The 27,364-nt window shown below is 38.2% G+C and overlaps 1 protein-coding gene across 1 annotated transcript in view; it reads left to right on the forward strand.

The window, feature by feature from the left end:
• Positions 1-27,364, forward strand: part of FGGY (FGGY carbohydrate kinase domain containing) — a 557,022-nt gene that overhangs the window by 195,904 nt on the left and 333,754 nt on the right. The window lies entirely within an intron of this gene.

A 27,364-nucleotide genomic window follows, 5' to 3' on the forward strand; every position in this document is an offset into this window, starting at 1 on the left:
TCAGATGGACTGTTACTATGGTCAACATTTAGTGACCTCCTTGTCGCTAAATCTAGTACTTTTTATTTTTACTTTTTATTGTGGGATATTTCAAACATACACAACAGTAAAGAGAATAATGAAATCTCATGTAGCCATGAATCATAGGGGCTGAGACCATATTTGTTCTTCATCGCACTTCCTAAGGGATGGATCTAATGATTACTTTGGGGAAAAAGTTAGGGAAACAACATAATACATGTTGACATTGATGTTAGAAATGTGTAAATATGCACTTACTCTGGAGACTATGTCTGAGTACACATGCATATGTGAGTGATTGTTCTGATTGGCTGGTATGGGGGTAGACATTTAACTTAAAATATTCTACTTTGGAGTTTTTACATCAATGCCACTAAAAAGAGGAGTCCTGGTGGCACAGTGGTTAAGCATTCGGCTGTTAACCAGAAGGTCAGTGGTTCGAACCCACTAGCCACTCCATGGGAGAAAGATGTGACAGTCTGCTTCTGTAAAGATTATAGCCTTGGAAACCCTATGGGGCAGATGATTTGTTCTATCCTATAGGGTCGCTATGAGTTGGAATCAATTCGATAACAGTGGGTTTTGGGGCCACTAAAAAACAAATATTACAGACCCTTCTCAATCTAGAGTGGTATTATGCTTGAAGGAGCTTACTTTGAAGTTTTCAAGGAAATCTGGGCAAATTTATAGGCTGGCAAGAGGATCTGTGTAATGACATAAACCCCAACTTTCCCACTTGGTCTGTGTCCCAGTCCAGGAGACATCTTGGAGTTTCAGGAGCTATTGGTTGATGTGGAGCTATTTCAGTATAATGCGCAGATTTCAGGAGAAGTCTATGGTACTTGTGCATATATCTGTATGTGAATGTTTAAATACAGCAAGTTAAATCGGAGAAATATGATTGTTACTAATAATAGCTGAGGAGTCCCTGGCTGACACAGATGGTTAAGTGCTTGGCCACTAAGCAAAAGGTTGGTGGTTTGAATCCACCCAGGGGTGCCTTGGAAGAAAGGCCTAGGGTTCTGCCTCTGAAAGATCATAGTCATTGAAAACCCCTATGGAGCACAGCTGTACTCTGAAACACATTGGGTCACCATGAGTCAGAATCAACTTGACAGCAGCTGTTTGTTTATTCATTTATTTATTTAATAATAGCAACTGTTTATGGAGGACCTGTGTGGGTCAATTGCTGTGCTAAGAGACCCTTTAACTACAGTATACCTGCTCCTCACAACGAGGTTTTAAGTTAGATATTATTATTCCCACTTTAGATGTAAGAAAATGGCAATTTCACAGAGTTGCCCAAGACTGATTACATAGCAAGTGGCAAAGCTGGGATTTACATCTGGGCCTGCCTCTCTCGAAAGCCTTTGCCCTTTCCGTAATACTACACAGCATCCTAAAACATTCTGACTGTTTATTTGAAAGATAAGTGTCAGTTGAGAATTGATTCAGTCCTCCTTCATTTCATTGTACAACGCAGAGTGCTTTACAAATTCTGCAAAAGTAGCTAGCTCTAATGTTCAAGCACATCATAGATTTTTAAAATGGTTAACATTGGAGTTTCTCTGCTTCCAGTTTGGAAAAATTGTTCATATTTATTGTGGCAATATTTTTAAACACTTAGTGAAAGTGCCAAGTCCCTCCATTAGCTGTTCTTCCACTAGGCAGTCCGGGCCCATATTGGCCCCTTATGGATGCATTACAGTGGATGCAAAGCCAAAGGTTTTGCGTGTGTTTGGCAGCTATCAATAAATTGCTTAAACTGTAACTTTTCAGTGTTAGGAATCCTGTCAAAAAACTCATTTGGTCTAATTTTTTTCTAGTTGAGAGGGGAAATGATTAGGAAATGAATTTATTTTGACTCAAGGATAATATCTTTTACCTTACTTTCATAGATGTACATATTATGACCCCAAATCACTTTTCGATTTTTCTTTCTTATAATTTTCCCACACCTGGAGGGGTATCTTTTTTTAAAATTAAACTAGACCATTCCCTGTTCCTGGGCATGATTCAAATAGTTATACTTCTGTGTTTTTGTTTATGCTGTTCCCTCAACCCCCATCTCTAACATTTACCATCTTAAAATTTTTTAATACCCACCTTACAGTCTACTTCTCGCTAAGACTTTTTTTCCAGAATTTGACAGCCCAACTGGTTATTGCCTTTCTAGTCTTTTTTACCACATGGCAGTGTGTCTATTTCTTTAATAGTACTCAGTATATCTCGCTTACATAACAGTACCTAAAGAACTCCTTTTATCTTCTGAGGGCTGGGACCTTGTCATATCTCCATACTCCCAGCACCTTACATAGAATTTGTATTTCGTAGCCACTCGATGTATTTTGTTAAATTGAATTTTAAAAGGAAATGAGTGTGGTTTTATTTAAATAAGACTATAAATTAGGCACAACAATCCATAAATTTGAAATTCTCAAAAAAGATATTCTTCAATATTATTTCTTTTGAGATTGAAGAGTGTGTTGGCTTTACAGTAAATGAAATGAATCACAGAATCTTTGAACCAGAATGACAACAATACTAGAAATCATCTGTGTAAACCATTCCCTCCTCTCCAGGCCAGATAGTTCCTCAGCCACCTTAAATTTGTGGGGCTCTCCTTTCTTAAAATCCATTGTCATTGAGTTGATTCCGACTCATAGTGACACTATAGGACAGAGTAGAACTGTCCCATAGGGTTTCCAAGTCTGTAAACTTTACGGAAGCAGACTGTCACATCTTTCTCCTGTGGAGCAGCTGGTGGGTTTGAACTGCTGACTTTTCAGTGAAAGAAGACTGTCATCTTCTCTCATAGCAAGTCCTTATGTCTTCTGGTCCTGCAAGTGAGACAGTTTCCCTCAGTTAATCTAAATCCTCCCTTATTGAAATTTATGCTCATTGCCTTCAGAAAAATGAAAAACAGCTGCTTTCAACTGAAAATATTTCTCTTCCTAAAGATAGTTATTCCATCATTCCACATTCTTTTCTTCTCCAGGCATAATTCTCCCTTCCCTCTTTCTTTCCTTTTTGTTCTCCATTTCCAGACCATTTAATGCTACTCTGTAAACTTATTGGTCTTTTGCCTAAAAAAACTCCAGCTAGGAATGATTAGTAAGTGATCCTTGATTTCAGGTGTACCTAGAAATATGTCTCACACCATTAAAATCAACCGGTCCAGCAGGCTGGTGGGTAACGGGAATCCTGTGACCCCCAAGTGATATATGGCGGTACCTTTTTAAGCCTGCCATCAACCATTCCCATCTAGTTTCTCCAGTTGCTTAATTTATAAGACATGATTTATTTGTTATAAACTACTTTGCAAGGTTCAAAAGAAACAGAAATTATACACATGGGAAACAATCAATTCAGGCTATGTATCTTTTTTTTTTCAGATATGTTTTATAAATAAGCTTTAAGAATGCTGTCAATTAGAAAAACACATGTTAATTCTGAAGGAGGAAAAAGAAACATGTACTCTAAGTGCACTTTTACCTTTTTATATGGCTTCTCAATTAAGAAACCTCACAAGCTTCTTCATGCTAGTGATTAAAAAGGATAGCAAGCAGGCAGCTTTTCTTTTCTCATTTAGTCTAGCAAGAATATTGATTTACACTTGAGCAGGGACATCTGGTCCCTTTTATTTATTTATTTTTGAATGAACTGAAATTCATATAACATAAAATTAATCATTTTAGTGTGAACAATTTAGTGCCATTTAGTACATTCGCAATGTTGTGCAACCACTACCTCTAATCCCAAAACATTTTTATTACCCTAAAATAAAACCCTATACCCATAAGAAGTTACTCTCCATCTCCCTTTCTCCTTGCCCCTGGCAACTACCAATCTGCTTTTGGTCTGTATCGCTTTACCTACTCTGGATATTTCATATAATGGAATCATATAGTATATGAACTTTTGTGTCTGGCTTCTTTCATATTGCCTAATGTTTCTGAGGTCCGTCCATGTTGTAGCACGTATCACTGCTTCATTCCTTTTTATGGATGAATAATATATCCCATTGTATGTGTATACCACAACTTGTTTATCCATTCATGTGTTAATGGACATTTGGACTGTTTCCACTGTTTGGCTATTGTGAATAATGCTGCTGTGAACATGCATGTGTATGTCTTTGTTTGAGTACCTGTTTTCAATTATTTTAGGTCCTTTCTATTTTTAATAGGAACTCATTTAAAAACTCAAAATATGGACTGAGTTGCAAGTCAACACTCAAAGCAGATTTTCTATTCAAGAGTAAAATGAGTATGTACGTAGTAGTAGGTTGAAGAAGACGTCAGTGATAGGAATTGATTCAACAAACGTTAGTTAACAAATGCATATTAAGCATCTACTGTGTGCTGGTCTTGGAGTCCTGGGTAGCACAAATGGTTAAGCTCTCAGCTACAAACTGAAAGGCTGGCAGTTAGAATCAACGCAGCAGCACTTCAGAAGAAAGGCCCGGCAATCTACTTCTGAAAGATCACTGCCACTGAAAACCCTATGGAGTGCAGTTCTGTTCTGGAACACATGAGGTCACCATGAGTCGTAATTGACTAGATGGCAACTGTTTTAATAAGTGATGGCATCATTATGTCTATTCGATTTAAAACATGTACTCTGCACATGCTCAGTATTGCCTTCCTCATAGTGGCAGTAAAATCAAAAGACTGGAAGATTTCTTAGGAGGTCAGTTATTTCATCTCCTGTCTTGAGGCAGGATCACAACTGAACTGAATGACTTGAAACACTACCTGGAACGTATTCCCCAAAACATTTGTCTACCTGGTGAACTCCTTATCATATTTCAGGACACAGCTCAACCTACTCCTCCTTTATCTTATCAGGTAGACTTGCTCTTTCCCTCTTTTCTACCTCTTGAATATTTTATATTTCACCCATAAGGAGCCTTGGTGGCGCAGTGGTTAAGTGCTTGGCTTCTAACCGAAAAGTCAGCAGTTTGAACCCACCAGGCACTCCGAGGGAGAAAGATGTGGCAGTCTGCTTCCATAAACATTTACCGCCTTGGAAACCCTATGGGGCGTTTCTACTGTGCCCTACAGGGTCTCTATGAGTCAGAATCAACTCAACAGCAGTGGGTTTTGTTTTTGGTTTTCCCCATGCAATTCACCTATCTCTCAGAAAGTGTATTTTTTAGAGACAGTCTGTATAGTGAGTAGGAATGTGGACTCTGGAGCCAAACTGCTTGGGTTCAAATCCTAGCTCTACCTTTTATTAGCTGGGTGATCTTAGGGTACTTTTCTTACCTGTTAGACTGTTAGCCCCTTGAGGCCAGAAAGATGATAGATTCTATGAATGGCTTAAATGGATACTGTTTGTAGAGTTTGTGGCTCTTGATCCATAATGAGTATTGACAACCTAGTTTTAAGGCTGGTTTTCTGTGTGTTGCTTTTCCTTTCATTTCCTTTCTTTGTTAGAGGCAAGATAATTTGAAAGCTCTGAAAACTTTAGGTATATATTTGTAGTTCACTAACTCTTTTCATGTCTTCACCTCCTTGCCTTGTTTGAAAAGTCTCATCTGGCTCTCTTCCCCTTTATGCCAGAGAGATTTGCTCTGTGTGAAATTTTTCGGCTCTGAGAGGTAAATAAGTAGATATGTCTTTGTATGCTGGGAGAATTAACACTGTAACTGAGAAGCGCACTCAAATCGCCATGGTGACCCCCACTGACCATCACGGCAGTAGTCATGATAATACCCTGAGTCAACAGGAGCACAGTGAATCCCTGACAAAGCGAGAATAGGGTGAGGAAAAGAATACTTCCAGTACTTTTGCATTTTGCACCATGGGAGAAGAGTGGCACCGTTTGTAGAACCTAAGCCAAAATTGGTAGAGAAACAGGGCTAGTACTGTCAAGTCGGCTAAATATTTTCAGAGGTTGTAAGTATCAATGTCTAATCTGGAATGACTGAGCAAAATCAAGTGTAGCAATCTGGGACATTTAATGTGATGGAAATCACTATATCTTTCAATACCTCTTAGAGTTGTCAATGTTTTATAAAAGATAAAGAGCATTTGTTGAGTTCTATAATATGCTAAGTACTATGCTAAACTATGTTATTGTTGTTAACTGCTGTTGAGTTGGCCCCCGATTCATGGCAACCCCTGACTCATGACCATCCTATGCACAATGGAATGAAATGCAGCCCAGTCCTGCACCATCTCCATGATGAGTTGTAGATTGGACCGTTGTGATCCATAGAGTTTTCACTGGCTGTTTTCAGAAGCAGATCACCAGACCTTTCTTCCAAGTCCATCGTAGTCTGGAAACTCCACTGAAACCTGTTCAGCATCATAGCAACACTGAAGCCTGCACTGACAGATGGTTGGTTGGTGGCTGCGCTTGAGGCCATCTGCTCAGGAATCAAACCTGGGCCTTCTTCACGGAAGGCAAGAATTCTACCACTGAACAACCAATGCCTCATGCTAAACTATAAAACCCAAACCAAAAACCCATTGCCATCAAGTTGATTCCGACTCATAGTGACCCTATAGGACAGAGTAGCACTGCCACATAGAGTTTCCAAGGAGTGCCTGGATTTGAACTGCCGACCTTTTGGTTAGCAGCTGTAGCATTTAACCACTATGCCACCAGGGTTTCGCATAGTAAAATTGCTGTTTTTACTAAGAGAATTTGTAAAGATAATTCTAGGTTATCAAGAAAATTGTTTTATAATTTGTTCATGCATTTATTTTGAAGAGTATTCTCAAGTTAAGATGATGTTTTTTGGATGCTGCAGAGGCCAAATATTAATCATAAAGTGGCTTAGTAGCCAAACAGAATTGGAATACACTGAAATAATTGGCAGCAGCTATTTGAATCTGTCCCCTTTTTCATCCTCTGCCAGGAATCTTACATTATCTCTTTAAGGCGGAGCAGCCTTGAATGGCCATATACTAATATAACTTTCTTTTCCTTGCTTTCCCCCCGAACTAATTGCTTTAGAATAACTTTGATATTTTTCACATACTTCTTTCTGTAAAATTAGATCCCAGGTTTCCTGACATGTACACTTTAGATAATGTTGAATCAGTTCAGTTCTCAACTTGACAATGGCAAGTTGTGGATGCCATTAGGACTGAAGAATGTCAGAAGATAAGGATTGTATAGACACCACTGTCTTAACTTGTTGATACATAATGTGTTGTCCTCTAATAGGGCAGGCTAAAATGGGCTGACACTGGAAGATACTGAAGCCTTATAAAATGTTTGGGAAAAGCCTCCCTTCTGAGTAAAAATGGGGTATATGCATGTGTCCTAGACCTCTTCTAAGTTATACTGGGACACAGCTATGATAGGAGGTGGGTCTTGGTATCAATAACCTTATATACATACTGAGTGGGCCTTTCAAAGGAAGCTAGCACCAGGGTATGGCACCCTAAAGTGGAAGAACCAGACAGTAAGCGGATAATGAGTCTTCTGATGGCCAGAGCCAAAAGGCTGAGATCAGTCCTCATGTACCAGAAGCCAAAGTATGCCTGAAATAGGTCAGGAACCCAACCATACCAGAGTGGAGAAGGAGCTAGGGAAAAGGCAGAGGCAAACTCGAGGGGGTCTAAGGATGTTGCCATCGAAGACAGCTCCATTTTAATGGCCTCCAAGCATAGGGTCCTCTGTTGAAAACTGAAGCAGTGGACACATGTTCAGTGAAAACCCTTGTCCCTATAGCTCTGACTCCCTCAGTCGAAGAATTTGAGGCAGGGTATAAATGCTTACATGGCTTTTGATACCTTAAGCTCTCAGAACACCACATAATTTCTCTTCATTATACTTACCCTTCATAATATTTATTAGGTATTTGAATGAGTCATTCATGAATTTCTCTCTCTTCCAATAGACTATAAAAGGGAAAAGGTATGCATACATATAATAAAAGCTTTAATAAATACTTGTTGAGTGAGGGAGTGTGTGACTGAGAGGGAGGAAGAGAGGGAGGGAGGGAGAAAATGAGAGAGGGGGTGATTATGGGAGAGTAGTAGAAGGGAGGAAGACAGGAAGGAGAGTGTAGCTCTTGTGTTTCTTTCCTTATTGGGGAAAGCACTCTGCTGTTGAGGTTTTCATGGAGAGGCGCTTACTGAAATACATGTTGCACCATGCTGTCACTCACTTCTAACCCTTTACACATGCAGTTCTTTCCACCTGGAACATTCCTTTCTTTTCTCACTGACACTTGGCCCCTGCTTCTCCTTCTTCCTCTTCTCCCAGGCAGGCTAATTATCCATTTGACTGATGCATTCTTTCTTTAGCAATTTTAATGCCTTCAATCTGGTTCCAGTCAACTCTGGCTGTCCTGGAAGCCATTTTGTCTTTTTATGATAATTTTGCATATTTTTACTCTTAATTCATTATGGGTTGATTTTACAGCAGAACTCTCAAAAGTGATTTTAAATTTCAGGCCTTGAGGGAGCATCTCATTGTTGCCCTTGTGTCCTTACCTATCATGTGCAATTCTGAACACCTTAAGTTTTAACAGGATGTTCTCACCGAAAGACCACCAGTCTGTCAGTTTGTCATACTGTGGTGGCTTGTGTGTTGCTGTGATGGTAGAAGCTATGCCACCAGTAATATAAATACCAGCAAGGTTACCCATACTGGCCAGGATTCAGTGGCGCTTCCAGACTAAGACAGAGTAGGAAAAGGACCTGGCGATATAATTCTAAAAAAATTGGCCAGTGAAAACCTCATGAATAGCAGCAGAACATTGTCTGATATAGTGCCAGAAGATGAGCCCCTCAGGTTGGAAGACACTCAGAATACAACTAGGGAAGAGCTACCTCCTCAAAGTAGAGTCAAACATAATGACGTAGATGGTGTCAAGCTTTCGGGACCTTCGTTTACTGACGTGGTAAGACTCAAAATGAGAAGAAACAGCTGTAAACATCCATTAATAATTGAAACACTGAATGTACTAAATATGAATCTAGGAAAATCAGAAGTTGTCAAACATGAAATGGAATGCTTGAAGATAGATATCCTAGGCATAAGTGAAGTGAAATGGACTGGTATTGGCCATTTTGAATTGAACAGTCATATGGTTTACTATGATAGGACTGACAAACTAAAAAGGAACAGCATCGCATTCCTTGTCAAAGAGAACATTTCAAGACCTATCCTGAAGTACAGTGTTGTCAATGATAGGATAATATTCACATGCCAACAAGGAAGACCAGTTCATACTACTCTTATTCAAATTTATGCATCAACCACTAATGCCAATGATGAGGAAATTGAAGATTTTTACCAACTTCTGCAGTCTGAAATTGATCAAACATGCAGTCAAGATGCATTTATAATTACTGGTGATTGGAATGTGAAAGTTGGAAACAAAGAAGTATCAGTAGATGGAAAATATGGTCTTGGTGATAGAAATAATGCCAGAGATTGCATGATAGAATTTTGCAAGACCAATGACCTATTCGTTGCCAATACCTTTTTTCGACAACATATACAGCAACTATATACGTGGATCTTGCCTGATGGAATGCACAGGAATCAAATTGACTACATTTGTGGAAAGAGACGATAGAGAAGCTCAACGTTATCCTTAAGAGCAAGGCCAGGGGCCAAATGTGGAATAGACCATTAATTGCTCATATGCAATTTCAACTTGAAGCTGAAGAAAATTAAAACAAGTCCACAAGAGCCAAAGTATGACCTTGAGTGTACTCCACATGAATTTAGAGACTATCTCAAGAATAGATTTGATGCATTGAACACTAATGACCAAAGACCAAATGAGTTGTGGGATGACATCAAGGACATCATACATGAAGAAAGCAAGAGGTCGTTAAAAAGACAGGAAAGAAAGAAAAAAACAAAATGGATGCCAGAGGAGACTCTGAAACTTGCTTTTGAACGTTGAGTAGCTAAAGTGAACAGAAGGAAATGATGAAGTAAAAGAGCTGAACAAAAGATTTCAAAGGGCAGCTCAAGAAAAGAAAGTAAAGTATTATAATGAAATGTGCAAAGACTTGGAGTTAGAAAACCACAAGGAAAGAACATGCTCAGCATTTCTCAAGCTGAAAGAACTGAATGAAAAATCCAAGCCTCGAGGTAAAACATTGAAGGATTCTATGGGAAAAATACTGAACACCACAGGAAGCATCAAAAAATAGAAGGAATACGCAGAGTCACTGTACCAAATAGAATTGGTTGACATTCAGGCATTTCAGGAGGTAGCTTATGATCAAGAATTGATAGTACTGAAGGAAGAAATCCAAACTTCACTGAAGGCAAAAATCAAGGCTCCAGGAATTGACAGAATACCAATTGAGATGTTTCAGCAAATGGATGCAACGATGGAAGCACTCATTTTCTATGTCAAGAAGTTTGGAAGACAGCTACCTGGCCAACAAACTAGAAGAGATCCATATACACTTGCCCATTCCAAAGAAAGTATCTGACAGAATGCAGAAATTATCGAACAATATCATTAATATCACACACAAATAAAATTTTCTGAAGATAATTCAAAAATGTTTGCAGTAGTACATCCACAGTGAACTGCCAGAAATTCAAGTTGGATTCAGAAGAGCCTGTGGAATGAGGGATACCAATGCTGATGTCAAATGGATCTTGGCTGAGAGCAGAGAATATCAGAAAGATGTTTACTTGTGTTTTATTGACTGTGCAAAGGCATTGGACTGTGTGGATCCTAACAAATTATGGATAACATTGTGAAGAATGGGAATTCCAGAACACATAATTGTACTCATGCAGAATCTGCACATAGACCAAGAGGCAGTTGTTTGAACAGAACAATGAGATACTGGTGGTTTAAAATCAGGAAGGGTGTGTGTCAGGGTTGTATCCTTTACCACACTTATTCAATCTGTATGCTGAGCAAATAATCCAAGAAGCTGGACTATATGAAGAAGAATGGGGCATCAGAATTGGAGGAAGTCTCCTTAGCAACCTGTGATGTGCAGTTGACACAACCTTGCTTACGGAAAGCAAAGATGACTTGAAGCACTTAATGATGAAGATCAAAGACTACAGCCTTCAGTATGGATTACACCTCAACATGAAGAAAACAAAAATCCTCACAACTGGACCAATAATAATATCATGATAAATGGAGAAAATATTGAAATTATCAAGGATTTCATTTTTCTTGGATCCACAATCAATGCCCATGGAATCAGCAGTCAAGAAATCAAATGACATATTGCATTAGGCAAATATGCTGCAAAAGACCTCTTTAAAGTGTTAAAAAGTAAAGATGTACTAAGGTGCACCTGACCGAAGCTGTGGTATTTTTAGTTGTCTCATATGCATAGGAAAGCCGGACAATGTATAAGGAGACCAAAGAAGAATTGATGCCTTTGAATTACGGTGTTTGCAAAGAATATTGAGTATACTATGTAATGCCAGAAGAACAAACAAATCTGTCTTGGAAGAAGTACAGACGGAATGCTGCTTAGAAGGGAGATTGTTGAGACTTTGTCTTAGGTACTTTGGACATGTTATCAGAAAGAACCAGTCCCTGGACATTCTGCTTTGTGAATTAGAGCATCAGCAAAAAAGAGGAACACCCTCAATGAGATGGACCGACACAGTGGCTGCCACAATGAGCTCAAACATAGCAATGAATGGGAGGATGGTGTTTTGTTCTGTTGTATGTAGGGTCACTATGAGTTCGAACTGACTCAGCAGCACCTAACGACAACAACATCCTCACAGAAGACCTTCAGGGAAGCAACTGTGTCTTTGCTCCCTAGAGCTCTGTGTTCCTTGAGTAATATGTTTTTATTTTCATATTCATTTTCCTTTATTAAGAAAGGGAGTTATCAGGCAAGATAAACACAGAGCAATCAAGTATAGCAAAATTGTTGCACCTTTTTACATCGCTTGATTGACATGCTTTACAATGGTGTGCAAATTATCTTTTCATGAGTGAACCTGAATAAGCGTGTAGTTAATATAGTGTAGAGGAGCACTGATTAAACGATCGGTTGCTATCTGAGGGTCGGTGTTTCAAACCTATAAGCCTCTGTGTGGGAGAAAGATGTGGCAGTCTGCTTCTGTAAAGATGTACAGCCTTGGAAACCCTATGGGGTAGTTCTGCTCTGTCCTATAAGATCGCTATGAGTTGGAATCGACTTGACGGCAGTGGGTTTAATGTAGTGTAGACTCTGAATTCATCAGACCAGGTTTTAAACTTCTGCCCTGCTCTTTTTTGGTGGCATGGCCTTAAGCAAGCTACCCCACCTTTCTGAGCCTTAGTGTCTTTATCTATCAAATGGGGAAGCTATTAGTATCCTCACAAGTTTGTTGTGGGGAACAATTACAATGATCCACACAAAAGGACTGTGTCCAGGGTGTAAAACAGGGACTCAGTAAGCCACGCTTTGTTTCTTTCCCTTTACAATACCTCTGCCCTTTCCCTCGTACTGCTTCTAATTGATATCATCCTTGTATTTTAGGGGACAAATCTAAATCCGAGTCCCATGGCTTCACCAAGATCTTGAATGATTTAGCGGTGACTTTGGGATCTTTTGTTTTCTGACTCTTAAATCTTTTTCTTTTATGGGCATCACAAAACTCCCTGAACTCGATTATTTATTAATTTCTTTCCCGCTCCCCATATTGCCATGGCCACGTTTGAACCATGTTATCTGTGAGTCTAACTGAAAAGACAATTTAATATTGCCCTGCGTTGCTTCATTGCATGTATTATTTCGGTCTGTCTGGACCTGTCAGCAAGTCTTGATGAAGTACAGAGCCAATAGTAACAAACCAGAAATCTGACAGATCCTTCACAGAAGCAACTCAGAACGGTACAGTGGTATTTCTTCAGAAATAAGGCCTTCTTGGTCCCTTTGTTGATACAATTAGCAATTCAGTTCAAGTTATTCTATCTCCCCATGAGCTGTATCTTTAGCGCTGGTAATTCAGTCTTTTGTATGGCTTGGAAAAACAAAGCCATTATAGGCTTGTGATGTACTGAAGGCTGCAGCCAGGAATATCTTGATAATTTTTCCCCCTCTCAGCTCTAATTATTCTGTTATTCCCTAGCTTGTTCAATTGAGACTCTCCAGGTTCTGCCTTCCCCAAGCAGAGAACAAAAGGTTTCCCTTGAAAGTGGGGGCCTGGAAATGTCAATACAATGAACTGCATATAAATAATGCAGCAGTGCTGGCTTCGTTTTTTATAAAATCTTGTTGGAGAAATACATGATAATGATCAGGCCCTGGAACTCAGCAGGCATGTGTTTTTGATGTGTGCCTTGCTCTGGGTAAAGCAGAAAAGTCAAAAGTTCTCTTCGTTCTTGCTGAAGTTGCTTCATGATCTCAGGAGTTTGGCTGGAATCTTGTTGACCCCTTCCCTTTGATTCACTCAGAGTTTGGAGGCCCTTGCCTCACTAGAAAACTCTGATATGTCCATAGTGGATCCTCAGTAAATATTTTCTGAATGAATATGTGTGTGTGTGTGTTAAAGATTATGATAGTGATGATGATGATGATAATTACAGCAGTTACCACTTATTGATCATCAAGAGTGAGCTTTACTTGTATTCTCTTATTTTAGTCCTCTTAGGATTTGAGTGGAGTCCATGAGTCATGCACATGGTTAATACATAAGGCTTGCTAACTGAAATGTTGGCTGTTTGAGTCCACCCAGAGGTGCCTCAGAAAAAAGTCCTGGCAATTTACTTCTGAAAAATCAGCCAATGAAAACCCTATGGAGCACAGTTCTACTGTGACACACATTGGGTTGCCAAAAGTCAGAATCGACTTGATGGCAACTGGTTTACTGATAGAACTAGAGTGATGTGGCTGAACTATTCTTTCAGTACCCTCTGCCCTACTAATTAGCCTTAGGTCTTTTCTTTGGTCTAGTCAGATTCCCCAGAAAAGAATCTTCAAGGTGTAAACCTAGCACCTAGATTTCTGGGAGCACAGTCTAGGAGAGGATCCTTAACTTAATCTCTCTCTTTTTGTCAGGGTGTCCCTGCCCTTAGCTGAGCCTTATATCCTACTTTCTCTTAAGGTGAACCTTAGTCTTCTGCTAGTGTGTGGGAGTGGTAGTACTCGTTGCTCATGGTGAAGGCATATTGTTGTTGTCGTTTTTAGGTGCCATTGAGTTGGTTCTGACTCATAGCGACCCTGCGTACAACAGAACAAAACACTGCCCGATCCTGCACCATTCTCATAATCGTTTTTATGCTTGAGCGCATTGTTGCAGCCACTGCAAGAGCAATCCATGTCCTTGAGGATCTGACTGTTTACTTATAAATGGACTATCAAACCATTCTGCTGATTTTAGCCCCACTTTTATACCCACTTTCAGAGGTACCACTTCCTGAACCTTTCTGGGTCCTGCAGGTTAATTAATTTGCTTCTGGGTTTTTCTCATTGCTCTTTAGGTTTTAGTTTTCTCAAAACTGCCAATAGAGTTACTACTCATCCATCTGTTTTCTGGCTTTCAAATTTTTGTTGCTGTCATTTTCTATTCTGTTCTCTTTGTCATTGTAGGTTTCTGCCTTTTTGAATATTCTTATACTGCCATTTGTTAGGGCTCTGAAAGGAAGCAGAGGTCAACATGTGTAGTCAGTCTGGCATCTTTAACTGGAAGCTTCTTTCTGTTTTTGCATTTTTTGAAAAAGGAAAGAAGATCTGTTAGAGATTTGGTACTGAAATAAAATCTATGGTTTTGTGTCTGGGGAAGTAGATGATGGAGGAAATGTGGGGTAGGCAAATGCATTTTCAAATAGCTCTCCTTGTTCTGTTGAGGTGATAGCCTGTGAAAGAACCCAGTGTTCTGCTGCTGCCCCTGGACACTCCAGGAATCTAACCATTGTCTCTTCTAGGGCCTGCAAAGAGAGCAATAAGTGAAGATCTGGACACTTTAATACAAAGAATTAAAAATTGATTGGGGACCTGAAAGCTTCCTTCTAATAAGTTAGATCCTAGGACTTTCATTCTTTAATTTTCGCTCAATAAACATGCATTGAGCTCCCAAAATTTGCCGTAGAGGCGCTATGCTAGGAATAATACTAGGAAGAACATGAATAAGACAGATACGGTCCTTGCTGTGGAAGGTCAGGGCCACAGCTGATGTACTGGAATTCCTAGAAGGCCAGATGGAGCATCAGGAAATACAACAATAACATTGTTTTATAATAATGAGGTAGACCCTTGAGTGCTAACCTGGCCTTCCCTGTCACACATATGCTTGTTCAAAATAGTATGAAATGCAGCAAGCCTACAGTTCTGAACTCTTCCAATCTGTCAGACCACAAGGGCTACTTAGACTACTGAACTTCAGGGAAACCTATATAAAGAACAAGGTTGACCCTAGGTGACCATATCCAATTATACCATCATGAATCTTTGATTTCATGTATAGTTTTTGCACTACTTGTTTGCTAGTTCTGAGCTAAAAGATGAAATTAATCTTAGCTGAATTCGAGTTGCCAATCTCACAAATTATGATTTCTTCTTTTACTCATGTCTCTTCTTGGTCAGTTGACCATTTTATCATTATGTAATGTCCTTCATTATCCCTGGTAATATTTCTTGTTCTGAAGCCTGCTTTGTCTGATATTAGTATAGCCACTTTAGCTTTTTTATGAGTAGTATTTTCATGGCATATATTTTTTATCCTTTTACTCTTTAATCTATCATGATTTATTTTTAAAGTAAGTTCCTTCAAGACAGCATATAGTTGAGTTTTATTTTTATTTTTATCCAGCCTAATGATCTCTGACTTTAAATTGGAGTTTTTAGGCTAGTTACATTTAATGGTTGGATTTTAATCTACCATCTTACTGTTTGCTTTTCCTTTGTTCCATCTATTCCATGTTAATGTTCCCCTCTTTTCCTGCCTTCTTCTGGATTACTTGAATATTGTAGTACAAGTTCCATTCCTAAATCTGTCTTTAAGTCGAATTTGTACTTAAGTCAGAACAGCTAGGTACGTTCGTATCTAACATCAGGCAAATATTAGTATATAGTGTACCTTTCTATGCATAAAAAACATTAAACACTTCCAGGTACACTAAAACATCTTTAATATAATACAGTAATGATAATAATAACGTTTTGATGTACGTCACAAAGTAGTGCCCATTTGTTATTACGAACCTCGTCTGTACCTAAACTTTTTAAGGTAATAGCCTTTACAGGGGTTGGTTCATAACTTACAGGTTATGCGTAAGTTGGACATTCATAACCAGGGAACTGCCTCTATTTCATCTCCAAAATTAGTTTATTAGTTACAATATTTTTTAATGGTTGCTCTAGGATTTATAATATGCATCTTTATCATGTTATTGTTATCTTATCATAGTTTACCTTAAAATAATTTTATACCTCCTCACATATACTTTTTATTTCTTTCTTTTTATTATTTGTACCATTATTGTCATATGTTTTGATTGTACATATGTTATAAACACCACAACCTGTTTTTTGCTGTGAACAATTATCTTTTAAAGAAATTAAAAATGAAGAAGATAAGTCTTTTGTATTTATTTGCATATTTAACCTTTCAGGTCTCTTCTTTCCTTTGTATAGATCCACATTCCCAATTAGCATCATTTTCCTCTTGCCTGAAGAATTTCCTTTAACATTTCTTGCAGTTTAGATTTCCTGGTAATGAATTCTCTCAATGTTTGTTTCTCTGAAAGTCTATATTTTACTTTAATTTTTTGAAGATATTTTTACTGGATATAGATTTTTAAGTTAACTTTAAAAAAATTTTTTTTGTCTTTAGTTTAATGTTGCTATTCCACTTTTTTCTAGCTTACATTGTTTCTGGTGAGAAATCTGAAGACTTTTGTTCTTGTTCTTCTGTAATGTGTCTTTTTCTCTGGCTGCTTTTAACGTTTTCTTTTTTTCACTTTTTTTTAAACGTTTGATTATAATGTATCTTGATGTAGTTTTCTTTGTTTTATCTTGCTTTGGTTTCATTGAGCTTCTTGGCTGTGTGGGTTTATAGATTTTATCAAATTCAGAAAGTTTTGGCCATTATTTCTTGAAATATTTTTGATTGGATGCTGAGATTTTGAATGTTTTATCACTGAGTGTCTGTATTTTGTCTTCCTATAAAGAGTGTTGAACTATTTTTCTTGATAAATTGTTAAGTTAATTTGGTTCAGTTTTATCCTTTGGAGACTTCTTTTTAAACTTTGTTAGAGCAGGCTTAGAGTAGCCTTTACACAGGGAAGTTTAGCTATACTCTAAGTAATATGTCTCCTGGAGTCTTGACTGAATGCTTTAAATGATCAGTGAGGACTTTCCAGTCTGATTCTTGATAACTCAAATGATTCCCATCCCTTTCTGAACTCTGAGAACCGTTCAGCTGACAGCTTTCCAGACACTCTTTGCCAGACCTCGTGGAGTTTTAGTGTACATATGTGCATTTTGTGAGGAAGAATGTGGCACAAGATTGGAGGAAGACTCACTGACAACCTGCATTATGCAGATGACACAGCTTTGCTTGCGGAAAGCAAAGAGGACTTGAAGCACTTACTGATGAAGATCAAAGACTACAGCCTTCAGTATGGATTGCACCTCAACATAAAGAAAAGAAAAATTCTCACAACTGGACCAATAAGCAACATCATGATAAACAGAGAAAAGATTGAAGTTGTCAACGATTTCATTTTACTTGGATCTACAATCAACACCCATGGAAACAGCAGTCAAGTGATCAAACAAGGTATTGCATTGGGCAGTTCTGCTGCAAAAGACCTCTTTAAAGTGTTGAAAAGCAAAGATATCACCTTGAAGACTAAGATGTGCCTGACCCAAGCTGTGGTGTTTTCAATCGCCTCCTATGCATGTGAAAGCTAGACAATGAATAAGGAAGACCAAAGAACTGATGACTTTGAATTACGGTGTTGGCAGAGGATATTGAATATACCAGGGACTTCCAGAAGAATGAACAAATCTGTTTTGGAAGAAGTACAGCCAGAATGCTCATTAGAAGCAAGAGTGGTGAGACTTCATCTCATATACTTTGGACATGATATCAGGAGGGATCATTCCTTGGAGAAGGACATAATGCTGTATAGAGGGTCATGGAAAAAGAGGAAGACTCTCAATGAGATGGATTGACACAGGGGCTGCAACAATGGGCTCAAGCATAACAATGATTGTGAGGATGGCGTAGGACCAGGCAATGTTTCGTTTTGTTGTACATTGGGTCCTTATGAGTTGGAACCTACTCAAAGGCACCTAACAACAACAATAACATGTGCAGCTTAGTATTCAGCAAAGATTTAAGGGGACCCCTGTGCAGATTTTTATAGCTCTTTTTCTGCATTGCTATCTCCTATTTGGAAGTGTGTGTCACCACAGCTTCCAGCCACCTCAAACTCCTTGAGTTCTGATCTTTGTCTCCTCAACTACAGAGGCTGCTATGCTTTCCTTGGAATCCCTCTTCCTGCTTTGTGATCTGGCATGTGCCTCCAGGCAGAAAGCCAGAGTGATCTTAGGGCTCACTTCATTTGTTTCCTTCTGTAAGGGATCTTAGTCCTGTGCTGTCTGTTGTTCAAAGTCTGGAAACAGTTGTTTTTTTTTTTTTTTTTTTTTTTTTCTCTCTCTCCAGTTTTCTAGTTATTTAAGACAGAAGGTAAAATCCAGTCTGTTACTTCATTGTGGTCAGAAGCGGAAGCCTTTCTTTCTACTTCAATAAGAGTTTTTGTCTTGATGTGGTGTTTAACTTCATCAAATACTTTTTATTCTTCCTTCTCTCTCCCCTTATATGGGTATATAGAATTGATTTTTTTTATTATATTTGAGTTCTTTAATTTCTCAGTAATAATAATAGCATTTTTATTCTTTATGTGTTTCTTGACATTTGAAAGTATGATAAACTCCTTAAATATGATTGTGGTTTTTTTTAATTATTATTTTTAGCTCTTGTTTTATATATTTGACACTATGTCGTTTGGTTCATGAAATTTGATGAATAGCAACATTCTTCTTGGATTGAACGTTTAGTCATTATGGAATGTTCCTCTTTGTCTTATTTAAGATTTTTGATCTTGTATTCTACTTTGTATATTATTTATATGGTCATTTTTTAAATATATTTATTTTTTGTCCAGCTTTTTAAAAATAGTTCTTTATCATAATTTAACAAAGTCTATATTGTAAACAAAGTATAGTTTAATTTTAACCCCAATGTGATTTTTTTTATTTTAACAAATTGTGGAATTCAGTCCATTCTGATTTGATATAATAACTGAGAGAAATGATTTTATTTCTTCTGTCTTTTGTTTTCTGTTTATATTGCATCACCCCCCACCCCTTACCTTTTACTTCCTGTTTTGTTTTACTGGCTTATTAATTTTGTTTATTCCTTTTTAATCCCTTGTTAACTTCGAGAGTTCTGTTGAGCTTTTTGTTTCTTTTAGTGATTACCTTCTCCTTCTTTACAACCAGTATTAAATTTATGTTCTTCTCAAACATACGTAGGCATCCCAAGATTATTTTCTTGTATACCCCTTCTCCAATTTCTGACTTTGAGTAATTTCCAATTACTTAGCTTAATATTTTCAGTTCCTGGCTATTACTAGATTTTTCCTTATAATATAGCATGCCTCTAGTGTGTCAAGAAAACTTAATGTTACTTAATATTACAATTTACTGTTTACATTATCATAAGCCATTTAGATTTAAGTATTGTGTATTTATGTATGTATGTGTATGTGTATATGTATGTGTATAGAAAAAGAGGGAAGAGAGGAAGGGAGGAGGAGGAGGGGAGAAAGGGAGAGAAAGATAATGAATGAATGAATGAATGTCAGTGTTCATTTTCATAGCTCCTCTTATCTTTGACTTCTCCTGTATTGAGGAAGCTGCTCTGATTCAATTGTTATTTGGTTGTGTTCTTTCTCAAGTATTGTCCTCAGAGAGCGCAGATCATTGGTTTACTTTCTGAATACTTGCATGCTGAAAATGTTTTTATTTTTCCCTGAGAGCTGAATAATATTTTGTCTTCGTATAGGATTTTTGGATCAATTTTTCTTAATAGTCTGTACATCATTCCACCGTCTTCTGCATTCCAGGCTTGTGGATAAGAATTCCTTAGTTTGAAACCCTTGTCTTCCTGGAAGCTTGTATAATTTTCTATTTACTCTTGAAATTCAAGTGTCTCCTGGATTCATTTTCTGGACTTTATGAGACTTTTAATCTGCAGGCTTTAGTCTTGCTTCAGCTCAGTGTAATAACAATCTAGAACTGTATTCATTTAATTATAGCATCTCCCTCATCTGTTCTTTTGTTCCTTTTTCTTTTATTCTTTAATCTCTTCTGGAATTCTTGCTATTCTCATATTAGGCCACTGGATTTGCCCTCAAGCCTCTTATCACTTCCCTCATTATTTCTATCTCTTTGTGGATTTGCTACTTGTAGTAAGATATTTATTTTACTTTGTCTTCTAGACTATTAATTTGATTTTCAGCAGTGGCCAGGTTTTGTTTTGTTTTTAGTTCTTCTGCTGAAATTTGAAAATTAAAGTTTGTCTAAAATCATTGTTTTTAGTTCCAGAAAGTTGTTTTTTTTTTGCATTAGACTTCTGGTTTCTCATTGCTTTCATTATTAATATTCTCTTCAGTTTGCTCATCATTTCTACTTCAGTGGATCCATTTTTTATACATGTTCTTTGTGATCTTTTAGCATGTGAAATAGTCCTCTATTACAGATTGAATTGTGCCTCCCTCTCCCAAAAGATACGTTGAAGTCCTTCTAACCCTTGTACCTGTGAATCTGTCCCTGTTTGTAAATAGGGTCTTTGAAGATGTTATCAGTCAGGTTAACATGAGGTGATACTAGAGTAGGGTGAATCCTAATCCTGTATGACTGGTGTCATTATAAAAGAGGAGAAGATACACAAAGACAAGCAGATAGAGGAAAGATGGCCATGTGAAGATGCATCTATAAGCCAAGGAGAACCAAAGATTGCTGGGAGCCACTAGAAGCTAGGAGAGAGGCTTGGAATAGTTCCTCATTCAGAGTCCTCAGCAGTAATCAACATTACTAATACCCTTATTTGGACTTGTAGCCTCCAGAACTGTGAGACAATAAACATCTGTTCTGTGTATGTGTGTGTGTGTGTGTGTGTGTGTGTGTGTGTGTGTGTGTGTTTTAGGTGAAAGTTCACAGTGCAGATTATTTTCTTATTCAAAAATTTATACCCACATTATTTTGTGACATTGTTTGCAATCTCTGCAATGTGTCAGCACTCTCCCCCTTTCCCTTTACACCCCGGCTTCCCTGTGTCCATTCGCCTAGCTTTCCTTTTCCTTCCTGCCTTCTGTCTTTGTTTTTGTGCAGGTGTTTCCCGTTTGTCTCCTACACTTGACTGAGCTAAGAAGTAGGTTCCTTACGTGTGCTGTTGTTTGTTTTATAGGCCCGTCTAATCTTTGGCTGAAAGGTGGACTTTGGGAGTGACTTCAGTTCTGAGTTAGCAGGGTGTCAAGGGGTTATTGTCTCAGGGGTCACTCTAGTCTCTGTCAGACCAGTAAGTCTGTTCTTTTTTTGGGATTTTGAATTTTGTTCTACATTTTTCTCCTGCTCTGTCTGGAACCCCCTATTGTGATCCCTGTCAGAATGGTCACTTGTGGTAGCCAGCACCATCTATTTCTTATGGGCTTAGGCTGGTGGAGGCTGCGGTTTATGTGGTCCATTAGTCCTTTGGACTGATATTTTCCTTGTGTCTTTGGTTTTCTTCATTTTCCTTTGCTCCAAACATGATGGGATCAATAGATGTATTTTAGATGGCTGCTCGCAAGAGCTTAAGACCCCAGATGCTGCTCACCAAAGTAAGGTGTAGAACATTGTCTTTATGAACTATGTTATGCCAGGTGACCTAGATGTTCCCCTAGACCATGGGCTCTAGCCCTCAGCCCCAGTAATTCGGTCCCTCAAGGTGTTTGGATGTATCTAGGAAGTGTCTTATGTCTTTGCCTTGGTCAAGTTGTGCTGAATTTCCCTATATTGTGTATTGTCTTTCCTTTCACCAAAGTTAACACTTGTCTACTATCTAGTTAGTGATTTCCACTTCCCGCCCCTCTGCTCTCTCATAACCATCAAAGATTTTTTTTTTTTTCCTGTGTGTAAACCTTTTCTTGAGTTTTTACAATAGTGGTCTCATATAATTTTTGTCCTTTTGTGATTGACTTATTTCACACAGCATAATGCCCTCCAGATTCATCCGTGTTTTGTAGGTTCATCATTGTTCTTTATCTTTGCATAGTATTCCATTTTGTATATGTGACATAATTTGTTGATCCATTCATCTGTTGATGGGCACTTAGGTCGTTTCCATCTTTTTGCTATTGTGAATAAAGCTGCAGTCAGTATGGGTGTGTATATGTCTATTCGTGTAATAGCTCTTATTTCTCTAGGGTATATTTTTAGGAATGGGATTGTTGGGTCATATGATATTTCTATTTCTAGCTTTTTAGGGAAGCACCATATCATTTTCCATAGTGGTTGTACCATTTTACATTCCCACCAGCAGTACGTAAGAGTTCCAATGTCTCCTCAACTTCTCCTACCTTTGTTATTTTCTTGTTTTTTTTTTTATTTGTGCTGGTAATGTAGGAGTGAGATTGTATCTCATTGTAGTTTTAATTTGCATTTCTCTAATGGCTAATGATTGCAAGCATTTCCTGATGTGTCTGATAGCCACCTGAATGTCTTCTTTGGTAAAGTGTCTGTTCATATCATTTTACTATTTTTAATTGGATTATTTGTCTTTTTGTTATTGATGTGTTGAAGTATTCTATAGATTTTAGAGATTAGACCCTTGTCAGGTATGCCATAGCCAGATTTTTGATGAAGTCTTTTGATGAACATAAGTGTTTAATTTTCAGGAGCTCCCAGTTATCTAGTTTCTCTTTTGGCGTTCATGTGTTGTTAGTTATGGTTTGTATTGAATTTATGCCATGTATTAGGGCCCCTAGCATTGTCCCTAATTTTTCTTCCATGATCTTTATCACTTTAGGTTTTATATTTTGGTCCTTGATCCATTTTGAGTTAGTTTTTGTATATGGTGTGAGGTTTGGGTCCTGTTTCCTTTTTTTATAGCTGGACATCCGGTTTTGCCAGCATCATTTGTTAAAGACTGCTTTTTCCCCATTTAATGGATTTTGGTCCTTTGTCAAAGATCAACTGACCATAGGTGGATGGATTTATCTCTGTGTTCTCTGTTCTGTTTCATTGCTCTGTGTGTTCGTCATTGTACCAGTACCAGGCTGTTTTGACTACTGTGGCTGTATAGTAGTTTCTGAGATTAGGTAGTGTGAGGACTCCTACTTTGTTTGTTCTTTTTCTTCAGTAATGCTTTGCTTATCCGGGGCTTCTGTCCTTTCCGTATAAAGTTGGTGATTAGTTTTTCTGTCTCAGTAAGAATGCTGTTGGTATTTGGATCCAGACTGTGTTATATCTGTAGATCGCTTTGGGTAAGATTGACATTTTCACAATGAGTCTTCTATCCATGAGCATGGTATGTTTTCCATTTACTTAGGTCTCTTTGGATTTCTTGCAACAGTGTTTTGTAGTTTTCTTTGTAGAGGTCTTCTACGTCCCTTGTTAGATTTATTCCAAGTATTTTATCTTTTTAGGGGCTATTATAAATGGTATTGTTTTCCTGATTTCCTTAAATTTCTGTTCTTATAAGCCACTCATTTTGTGGTATTTTGTTCTAACAATGCAAGGAAACTAATATATCCCCCTAAGTTAGGTATTGCTTTTGCTATGACTACTCATTGATTTATGTTCTTTCAGCTCTCATAAAGGTTTTTAGAATTTCTTTGGCTTGACAAATCAGAAAGCTGTGGAAGGTACTGTAATTCCTGCCCTGGCATTCTGGTTGGCAGTGAACAAAGTAACCAGCAGTGCCCCCTTCTCTCCTCCTAAATCTCCCTGGGTAGAAGCAACAATCCTGTCTGGCTGCTGAGCTTTGAAGCAACTTAACCTGCCAGTGTAGCCCCTGTGTTTCTCAGGTCCCTACCACTAATTCCAATACTATAAACCCCAAGGTCTTGGGAGGACACAATAGGCTGGCAAGTATAGCTTGCCTGAAAGTGAATGTCTATCCTGGGAAGACATTACCGACTAAAACACCTCAGAGAATGACAAGACCCTGGTCTTAATAGAAGCCTCAGGAAGAGGCAAGCCTTTTGTTCTGCTTCTGGCATCTTGCCTTTACCTACTAACAAACTCCTATATTTGCTCTCTTCTGGAGATTTCCAGAGAACCTGTGGCCTCAGATGCACTCTCTAAATTTTGCCAATTCTGCTGTCTAATTACATATCATATTACCTACTAGTGATTTAAAGTGATCCAATAGAAAGAGATCTAATAATGTTTAAATAATCCCCACGGAGGATGGAGTTGCCAGAGACTTCTGCAGCCATAAAACTTACTGCCTCCCAGGTTCCCTCATCCTTCACTCTGACGTACTCTGTGGTCACTTATTTTAATTTGCTGTGGGGATTGAGCCATCCTTATTCTTGCCCGTATTGGGGGAAAAACTCTACTTGGAATCACTTAGTTATGCCATGAAATATTGGGTTGCTTAACTATTGCTCTGTTACAAACCACAACCAATACTCAGTAGCTTAACACAGTAATCATTTGTTTGGCTCGTGAGTGGCTCATTTAGGGGGTGTTCTGGTGAATTATTCTTACCGTTTTAGCTGGACTCATTTCACTGGGATCTTGGCTGCCTGGGGTGTGTCTGATCTAGGCTGGGCTTGACTGGTCATTGCTCTGCTCCACATATCTTTTATCATCCTTTTGGGACCAATGGTCTAGCCCAGGCATTATCTTATGTATTGTCAAAAATGCAAGAGAGCAAGCAGAAATGCGTAAGACCTCCTGGGGCCTAGGCTCGGGACTGACATGCAGTCACTTTCACCTCATTATTTTGGCCAAATCCAGTCACAAGGAAGAACCCAAGTCTAGATGTAGGAAAGGATGCCCTGCCTACAATGTAGGGAGAAGAGGATGTGGCACTACAAAGTTAAATGGCAAAGGTTGTGGATTTGTGGAGGGATGAAGAATTGACACCATGAATCCACAGCTAATAAGATCTACAGTGCGATATTTCCAAGTTATAATAGTACCTCAAAGGAGAGAGCCATGAGTTTAGCTTGGTAGTTGTGGGGAAAGTTTTACAGAGAGGGTAACATTGGAATTGGACCATAAAGAATGAGTTGGAGTTTGCCCAGTAGAGAAAGATGGGTAAAAGAAACCCTAATCAGTTAAGACATAAGCAGCATTCAAAGTAGAAACACAGAAGTCTGAAAATGAATGTAGCATTTGAGTATTGAGGAATTTTCCTATGTAGTTGAATTACAAGAAAAAAATCAAGTCACACTATGTTTTGTTCCACCGAATTGTTCTTTCCAGTGAGCTAACAAAACTTTAAAGAAGCTGGAATTTCAGGTGCTGTGCCACACTGTGAGAATGGATTAACAGAGTGTTTCAAGGATACTCTTCAGGACAGGCTGCATAGGTGGTTGCTTACTCCTACATCCAAAAAAAATTCTCTTGCTTTAATAAGATGAACAATTTAATACACATGTATTAAGTTTCCACTGCCACTAGACACTCCTTCTGTATATCTGTGCCACTTAGCACAGCTCAGTGTGCTCTGTCATCTATGCCACATCTGGAAAAAAAAATCATTAATGATAAATGACACTTGTTTGGTTTCAAAAGACATTTAGGCCCCCAAAAATGTCACCTCCTCAGTGGAGCACTTCTTGGTACTTTCTTTTCCCTCTCCTCATTATACTGTATCAGGTTCCTGCTATAGGTTCTCCTTTCTGACTGTACTTTCTTCAAAGCATTTATTGCTGTTTATCATTATATGATTTTAAGTGTAATTGTTTGATCAATTTATGTTTCTTCAATTAAATTGTCAGCATCTATGAGAGCAGAGGACCAAGTCTTTTTGTATCACAGGTTCCCCAGGATCATAGTAACTGTATACTATTTACTAAGCGAGTGAGTGAATGAGGGAATTAATGAGTCTATGTGAATGATCAAATGAAATGCACCTAGACCATTGGCCCTGTAAAATTTGTTTTGGTTTACCTTTAAAACTGCATGAGCTCTAGAGATTTATCATTTACCTGTGGTGAGGTGGATAAACTCTATTCATCCTTTAATGCTTCTACTCGATCACTATTCATTGTAGCTTGACATCTGCCTGATTTTCAACGAGGTACTGGTAATACGGAGATGAATAAGACTGGCTTTTTGAAGAGAGAGATAGATACCTGAACAGGCAAAGACAATTACTATTCCAAGTGTTAAGATAGGCCCATGTGCAAACTGGAAGTTGGAAAAGAGGCCATGGATTCAACCTGCCCTCCACTGGGGCTCCCTGAAAAGGAATTATCTGAACTGAGTCATGAAGGCTGATTAGGAGTTAGATGCATGACGGGGAAGAACAGTCCAAGCAGAATGAAGCAAAGGGTGAAAAGCATCAAGAGCCAGTATAGAAAACTTAAATAATTCAGTGAAGAGTAGAAAAAGCAAGAGTGAGAGTAGCAAGAGAGGAAATTGGAGGTAGACATAGGTCATATCACAAAGGGTCTTTTAAGCCCTGCTAAGGATTGAATTTTATCCTGAGGTAGTAAGGAGCAGTTGAAGGCCTTTCATCAGGGATTGATATAATCATATTTTATTTTATAAAGTTTGTTCTGGACACAATATAGAGAACAGATTGGAAGGTAATAGGACTATGGAGAAATATATAGAAAAATGATTAATTACACAGAGTGATAAAGGCTGTGATCAAAGATATACTCCATGCTCTGGGAGCCTAGAGGAGGAGTACCTAACTGAACTGGGGTCTCAGCTTGGGCTGAAGGAACACTTTGAGTTTTCAGGTTGAAGAAGCTGGGAAGAGTTTTCCAAATAGATAGGAATAGGGTAAAAGCACAGAGGTGTGAAAGAACATGACATTTTTTCAGAGCACTGCAAATTATTTTTATTGCTGGAATGTAGAATACTGAGAGTAAATAGATGAGACATGAAGCTGGAGAGGAAAACACCTCCCAGCATTCAAATTTTCCTCCTATTAACCATTATTTTAGACTGGATTGACCATATAATTTATTATCTATGCTAGGCACTTATTTTTACATTTTTATTATAGAGAATTTTATAAAATATACAAAAGTAGACAGAGTAGTGGTAATGAACCCAAATTAACCCATTACCCAGTTCCAACATCCACCAATCCACGACCAATCCTACCCCATCTACAACCCCATTCACTTCCACTTCTCATGTTATTTTGAAGCAAATCCCAGGTATCATATAATTTGGTACATAAATAT

This window comes from Trichechus manatus, unplaced genomic scaffold (assembly GCF_000243295.1).
Source record: "Trichechus manatus latirostris isolate Lorelei unplaced genomic scaffold, TriManLat1.0 scaffold00003, whole genome shotgun sequence".
Classification (NCBI taxonomy): Eukaryota; Metazoa; Chordata; class Mammalia; order Sirenia; family Trichechidae; genus Trichechus; species Trichechus manatus.